The sequence below is a fragment of the Mustela lutreola genome, chromosome 8, assembly GCF_030435805.1.
Source record: "Mustela lutreola isolate mMusLut2 chromosome 8, mMusLut2.pri, whole genome shotgun sequence".
Classification (NCBI taxonomy): Eukaryota; Metazoa; Chordata; class Mammalia; order Carnivora; family Mustelidae; genus Mustela; species Mustela lutreola.
This window is the reverse complement of record NC_081297.1, coordinates 97,880,410-97,888,724: the sequence shown is the minus strand read 5'-3', so window position 1 is coordinate 97,888,724 and position 8,315 is coordinate 97,880,410.

Here is an 8,315-nt window from a genome sequence, read left to right as displayed (position 1 = left end):
TAAGTAACCAAGGAATGAGTTCTGAAGTAATATCTAACTTTGTTGCGATTTAACTTTGATTGAGTGTCATGATTCTTGTAGGTAGGGCTCCTTCAGCCGGAAGGACATATATATAGACAGTCAACATGTGGATTAGTTAAATAGTGGGATATTAAAAATAGTGGTGGCTTGCAATATGTGTCATTACATAATAGAAATAAAATATGTCCAGAAACAAGGTAGAACTGTTCAGCTAAGTACCCTAGATTCATCTAATATTCATCAGATGTATATGACAGCTTAAAATGATATTCTCAAATTTGGTGACAACTTTCCCAGTCTATAACTTTTTATATATTGAGTTCAATTTTAAACATTGAGTTCAGTTAAGCATTAGTGATTAAAATATGTGGTGTTGGGGTGCCTGGGTGGCTTTGCCTTCAGCTCAGGTCATGATCCCAGGTTCGTGGGATCGATCCTGCATTGGACTCTCTGCTCAGCAGGGAGCCTGCTTCCTCCTCTCTCTCTCTGCCTGCCTCTCTGCCTACTTGTGCTTTCTCTCTGTCAAATAAATAAATAAAATCTTTAAAATATGTGGTGTTATCATTATTGATGGATACCAGATCTCACTAGTTAAATAGTATACATTTGAAATGTGTCTTATCCCTAATTTTATTAATCATGATTCTATGCATGAATTCCAAGTGGAATCCTCAATCTTGGCATATTTTCTGGAGTAAAAGTTCTAAATTCCAACTGCCTTCCAATACCTCAGACTCAAAATAATCAAAAGTAATCCAACTTCTCCTCTCCTTCCACTGTGTCACCACTTTCTTTTGGTTGCCTCATTTCCTTTGAAGAAACTCAGGCTTAATATCCCTCCTGTGTATACTTCCTGTCATATTCCAAAATGTATGTGTGGGTGAGTGATGGACAGTAGCATATAATAATTTATTAATTTGAGATGGAGTCCTTTTCAATTTAGAGGAGCATTTTATTGACAACAGGCTCAGAGAAAGATAATGCCATGTGGGTGAGGAAGGAAAATACAGAGAATGATTAAAGGCTTACCAATCATGTAAGTAAACTCTTTCTGTAATGGTAAGCATGTGAAATAGAAAAATGTATTTCTTTGTATACTTTTGAAGGGAAGAGAAGTTTTATTTTGCAGATTGGCTAGACCTTGGGTAGTGGGAAAGAATTAGTAGTCCTGTGATATATTTGTATTGATTTGTGTGTGTGTGTGTGTGTGCATTTCCGTGTGTATGTATGTATGCATGTGCATAGAGATTTTTAAGGTTAATGATATATGATATCTCTATCTATCTATCCAGACATAAACACTTTATAAAGTGTGTGAAATTTTTTTAAATTAAAAAAAAATTTTTTCATTTGAAAGAGACAGATAGCACAAGTAGGGGTAGGGACAGGGGGAGAGGGAGAAGCAGACTCCTCACTGAGCCAGGAGCCTGACTTGGAGCTCGATCTTAGGACCCTGAGATCATGACCTGGGCCAAAGGCAGATGCTTAACCATCTGAGCCACCCAGGTACCCCAGCTGTAAGAAATATTTAATTTTAGATGGAATGATATTGTTTGCCCTTTTTTGGTAATGTATAGCTCTCTTAATTATCTAATTATTCTGGGTTAGTTGTTTTCAGCCTTGACTGGACATTGAAATCTTTTGGAGACCATTAGAAAAAGGATGTGGGGAAACAGGAACACTTTTGCGCTGTTGGTGGGAATATAAATTTGTGCAAAACAGCATGGAGGTTCCTCAAGGAATTAAAAATGAAAATGCCCTATGATTCAGTAATTTGGTATTTACAAAAAGAAAACAAAATCAGTAATCTGAAAAGATATATGCACCCCTATGCTTATTGCAGCATTATTTACATACTATTTACATATTGCAGCATTATTTACATTTATATGGAAGCAGCCTGTGTCCATCAACAGATGAACGGATAAAGAAGATGTGCCATTTGCAGCAACACGGATAGACTTAACAGGCATTACGCTAAGTGAAATAAGTAAGAAAAAGGAGTAAAATAAGTAAAAAAATAAGAAGTAAAATAAAAAATAAGTAAAAAATAAGTAAAAAAAATAAAAAATAAGAAAAATAAGTAAAAAAAGGAAAGACAAGTAGCATGCGATTTCCACTTATATGTGGAATCTAAAGAACAAAACAAAAAGATGAAATCCAGAAACATACCTGTAAGTACAGAGAACAAACTTATGCTGCCAGAGGGAAAGGGGTTGTGGGATGGGCAAAATGGGTGAAAGGGAGTGAAAGATACCGGCTTCTGGTTATGGAATGAGTAAGTCCCAGGGATGAAAGGCACATTATAGGGAATGTAGTATTGTAATAGTGTTGTATGGTGACAGATGGTGGCTACACTGGTGGTGATCACAGCATAATGCTTAGACTTGTCAAATTACTGTTGTACACCCGAAATGTAACAGTGTGTGTTAATTATGCTCCAATAAAAGATAAACTGAAATAAAAATAAGTTTAAAGATAAATAACAATAAATAAAGTTATTGCCAAAAAAAAAAATCCTTCAATCAATCCCACTCCTATCAGTAAAGTGAGAAAAAAAGACAAGAAAGAAGAAAGAATAAATATGTCATAGGGATGTAATGCCTAGAGTGGTGATTACAGTGATAATACTGTATTGCATATTTAAAAGTGGCTAAAATAGTTAATCTGAAAAGTTTTCCTCACAAGAAAAATAATTTCTGGTACTATATATGATAATAATGTTAACTAGACTTATTGTGATGACGGTTTTCCAAGATATATACAAATACTGAGGAATGCCTGGGTGGCTCAGGTGGTTAAGCCGCTGCCTTTGGCTCAGGTCATGATCCCGGGATCCTTGGATTGAGTCCCACATTGGGCTCTTTGCGCAGCAGGAGGAAGCCTGCTTCTCTCGCTGCCTCTGCCTGCCACTCTGCCTGCTTGTGTGTACTCTTTCTTTCTCTGACAAATAAATAAATAAAATCTTAAAAAAACAAAAAACAAATACTGAATCATTCTGTTGCGCACCTGAAACTAATATGTCAATTACACGTTATTTTAAGAGGAAAAAAAAAGTGATGTGTGAACTTTATGTGAGGAATTTCAATTTTCATTTGGGTTATGTCCTGAACATTAGAATTTTAAAAATTTCCTTTATATATGATTCCATATGTAGTCAAGGTTGAAAACGGTCAAACTCTCACTTGTGAGTTTGGAGTGAGGTACAGATTTTGCAAAAAAAGGAAGAAAAAATCAGACATCTGTGAAAGAAGCGGAAATAGCAGCACCACTGACAAAGAAGAGACCAGGTTCCTATACACCAAAGCACCCATGAAAACAAAGTTATTAACTTTCCCAAACTGGCGAAATGCCTTAGTATGAGACGCCAAACCCAAGGAGAACATGTGACTCTTCTAAGTTAGCTTTGATTTCTTTTTCAGAACAGAGCCCATAACTCAGTGTGAACTAAATGAAATGCATCCGTGGGTTGCTTTTGATCCATGGGCCTACCCCAGTTGTCTTTATTCCCTATAGAATGAGTCTTGGAAATGCTTCCTACAGAAATAAAACAACTAAGGGAGTGTGCGTGGATATAATACCCTTTGCCTTCTAGCAGAGGAAAAGTAGGAAGTGTTGGAGGATCTGCAGTGCTTTAATGGATTTGAGAGGCATGATGTTGCCTGTTCCTGCTCCTAGGTTTGCATATTCTAAACTTAGCAGAAGTGCAGGATAGTCAGCGTTCTGTTATTCCAGCCACGACCAATTTGCCATCTGTTGTAGCAAAGCATCTTTTTTGGAGCTATCTGATGACCTGCTTACTTGCATGGAGACTTAAGGACCAGAAAAGATCCAGATGTTTTAACTGTTGCTTGTATCTGGAGGACTTCACTATGATCCCCAAATAAGGAGGGTGAAAACCCAGCGCATCCTCCTTGAAAGAAGAGAGGAAACATAGAAGCCATCTAAGAGATCTATCCTCATGCAGCTAGAAAGTTTTACATTCATTAAAACAAAAGAGACAAAGTTCTGACAACAAAAAAGTTGGTTGGAACAAAGAAAAGGAGACAATAAATGAGGGCCAGAGCACTAGGAAAAAAATTCATTCTTCCAGATATTTCCCAAATATCTTCTATTATGTATGTTCTGCCTGAAAAAGTAAAACTTACTTTAGATACAGCCAGAAAGCACAAAGACTTCAAAAGAACAAGATACTTAGCTTTGGTTTTCAACATAAGAAATTCCTAGAAATCAAATAAAATTGTAGATTTCTGAAGTTTTAAGTGATTTTTCCATAAAAACTGGGAGCCAGTGAACAAAGAGTCTATGGCGCCTTAATGATCAAAATATTCTTTAGTCCAGAACCAGCAACATCAAGAAGTATGGCTCCTAATTCCAGGTAGGAAATACAATGATTTAGAACAATGGACAAGGAAATTCCTCCCAGGGGGAGGTTACTGGGGGCAGCCAGTTGGACTGTTTTTATGGAACACTTTTATATTGATAAAATTTTTATAATGTGCCTATCTGGTCATTTCATACGTGGTCTTTTGTTTCTGGTTGTTTCACTGAATGTTCTTAAAGTTCATTGAGGTTGTCACATGTATCAGTACCTCATTTTCTTTTATGGCAGAATACTATTCCACTGTGTGAGGATATCACATTTGTGGATACATTCGTCAGTTAATGGACATTTGTGCTGTTTCCACTTTATGGATTTTATTAATAATGCTGCAACAAACATTCATGCAGAAGTTTTGGTGTGAATGTGCGTTCAGTTCTTCTAGGTCTATACCTCAAAGTGGAATTGTTAGGTCATTTGGTAACTTTTTAAAGTTTTGAGAAATTGTTAAATTGTCTACTACAGAAGGCTCTATCATTTTACATTCTCATCAACAATGTATGAGTATTCAATTTCCTCCATATTCTTAGGGACACTTGTTACTTTTCACCTTTTTGATCATAGCTATTCTACTGGTATAACTTACATTTCTTTTATTAAATTTATTCTTAAGTATTTTATTCTTTTTGGTGCTATTATAAATGAAAACCGTTAAAATTTTATTTCAGGATTATTCATTGTTAGGGTATAGAAATACAATTGAATTTTGTATATTGATTTTGTGTCCTGTAATCTTGACAAATTTGTTTTTTTTTTAAAGCTCTAATTGTTGTTTTAGTGGATTCCTTAGGATTTTCTGTATACAAGATCGTGTCAACTACAAATAGAGATTTTTTTCTGCTTCCTTTCCTACTTGGGTGTAGTGTTTTTTCCTTCCTTCCTTCCTCTTTTCCTCTTCCTCTTCCTCTCTCTTTTATTTCCCCAGCAAGAATCCTCAGTACAACAAACCAAGTCCATCATTCTTATCATTATCAACTGGTTGAATTATTAAAGACTTGCATCCCACATCGGGCAAGGAGTCATTATTATCTACAATATAGAGAATTAGTCTATTGACCTAAACCAGTAAAGTTTGTTTCAAAATAGCTCTTTTAGATATGAGTTTTTAACAAGGTCATCCTATTTATTTTCTCTTGATGCTAGAAGTGCTCAAATTACAATTCAAATGTAAATCAACAGCCCACAAGTTATACACAAATTGACTTGGAGACATATACATAGTTTTGAGATCCTAGAGATGAAGATAAATACAGTAATTGCATCAAACTATTTCTCTTAGTGGAAGGGCTATATGCTTTATGATGTGTACATTTCCATTTGTGGTTGTGGCGTTTCTTTTTATGGCATAAAATACTATTCCTTTGTATAGAGGGATGACATTTTGTTTATACATTCATCTGTTGATGGACACTTGGGTTGTTAAGTTTTTGAAAGGAAGGATTTTTATGGTTAGTGCAAAAAGAAGGCTGCTCACATGGCAGCCTTGATAATAATAGTTAATGATTATAATAGTTAATGCAAAAATTCTGTATGCTAGTTGCATCATTTGCCATTTCAGGATATATTTTTATTTACATAGTTACTTGTTATTGTTCACATGTCCTGTTTTTTGACATGATAGGTAAAATCTGATTAGATATGGGAAAATGTGACTTCATGGTTATGGTCATCTGGTTTTCTGGGTTTTGTTTAAAGAATGTTAGGTTTCCTGGGACACCTGGGTGACTCGGTTGAGTGCCTAACTCTTGGTTTTGGCTCAGGTCCTGATCTCATGGGTGGTGAGATGGAGTCCTAGGATGGGCTCCACACGAAACGAAGAGCCTACCTGAAGATTTTCTCTCTCCCTCACTCTCTCTCTCTCTAAAATAAATCTTAAAAAGAAAAAGAACCTTATGTTTCTTGTCTTCATTGAGAATGTCAGACAGTTAAGCCACCTGCAGGTTAAGTTAACATTGTGAAACTTGTGCCTTCACTGCAGGGATAGTCTACTCCTACTGCTAAGGTCCGATAACTTCTGTAGCAATGGTAAATACTAATGACTCTCCATTTTGGCTAGTAAGAGCTTGAATGTCTCCCCACCCTGTTTGGGCTCTGAGAATTGGTCTGCAGGTAACTACTTTGTTGATATTTACCCAGCTTTGTGCATTATTATTCTAGATATAAGCATTGGAAAATTCAGCAGAATCAAAGGAGCTTCTTTTTTGAAATTCTGCCCACAACTTCCAGCTGCCCCAAACTCCTAAAATTTTTCTTTGTCTCCTCAATTTCAGTGAGACTGCTATCTTCCTTTAGATGCTTTTTCCTGTTTTTGGATTATGGAAAATTATTCCAGTAAAATCCGGGGTCACCTTAGTGTCCACCTTACTTGTTTCCCTTTTCTGAAGGGTCAAAGTTCTGAGCTATCTGTTGTATAATTTCTGAAATCATTTTTTGATATATGTGTTGAATTTTCTAGTTGATTATTATAGGAAGTTAAGAATTTTTTTTTTAAAGATTTTAATTGTTTATTTGACAGAGAGAGAGTGATGACAAGTAGGCAGAGAGGTGGGCAGAGAGAGGCGGGGTGGGGGGTAAACAGACTCCCTGCTGAACAGAGAGCTCAATGTGGGGCTTGATCCCAGGACCCTGAGATTGTGACCTGAGCTGAAGGCAGAGGCTTAACCCACTGAACCACCCAGGTGCCCCAAGAATGATCATTGTTAATCCATCATGACAAGTGGTGTTGTATATTTACATATTTTCATTCATATTATATTTTATAATCAAATATTTTTAAAAGGTGAATATTATATTGCTAATTGTTTTGGTTTTATTTTTCTATATTATTTGGTTTTGACTTTCTATCATAACCCTTATAAGATATTGAATTTGGAATTCACAACACCTGGGCTTGAATTCTGACTTCAAAGTGTTGGACCTAGACAACTTTGGGCAAATTTATCTATTTAATGGAAATGTTCCAATTTACAACAGATATACAGTAATATTAAACCACTATTGTAACACATGGGGCATTGTAACCTTTAATAAACTATAAAAATATTATTGTTTATCTCTTGTTTACCACTGTGAGGAAGGAAAAATTTTACTCTACCCTTTAAGCATCTTCCAGCTAGACTAAGAACTAAATTGACCTGAGACAGCTTAACAAGAGAATAAAACCCCAAAGTTTAATTACGTACACACGGAAGCCCAATAATGAAATTGAGGGCCAAAGAAATGACAAAAGCAGGAAGTTTTGATACATCTTAGAAAAAGAGACAATACATTTGTGAAGAATTGACAGGACAAAGAGTGTTATGTTTGGGAGCTTCAATTAATAAGGAATTCTAAACAGAATTTTGGCTAAGGTAGCAAATTAATAAAAAGTACCAAGGTTTGTTTATATAACTTTCCTGGCTCTAAATCGCCTAGCAGGTGATAAGGATGCCTCTTGACTTTCTGGTCCAGGGACGGTAAATTTCACATGAAAAATTTATTTCCATTTGCAGAGAGGCAAAAGAGGGTCAGCGTGTCCTTCTTGCATTGGCTATTTCTTAAATAGCTTTAATTCAGAGTAATCAATATGCCTTTGGGGCAAATTCTGGAGCTGCCTGTGTGAATCCTTACAACTGACTTTCTGTGACATTTACTCAAGTAGTTTTTAAAGCCCTTTCTCAAGCTCCAAGACTTTATTTCATTTTGCCTGTTCTATTAATCTGGTGTTTTCAAAGAGGCATCTTTGTGTTTAGAAAAAAGACAGTATAGTAATGTTTAAGGAAGAACAGTTATTTAATTAAAAATTGTACACATTCTTAAGAATTTGTAAAGTTCATATCTTCTGCCCATTTTTTTTTATTATTATTATCTGTTTTGTGTGTGTTGAGTTTGAGGACTTCTTTATAGATCCTGGATATCAACCTTTTGTCTGTAC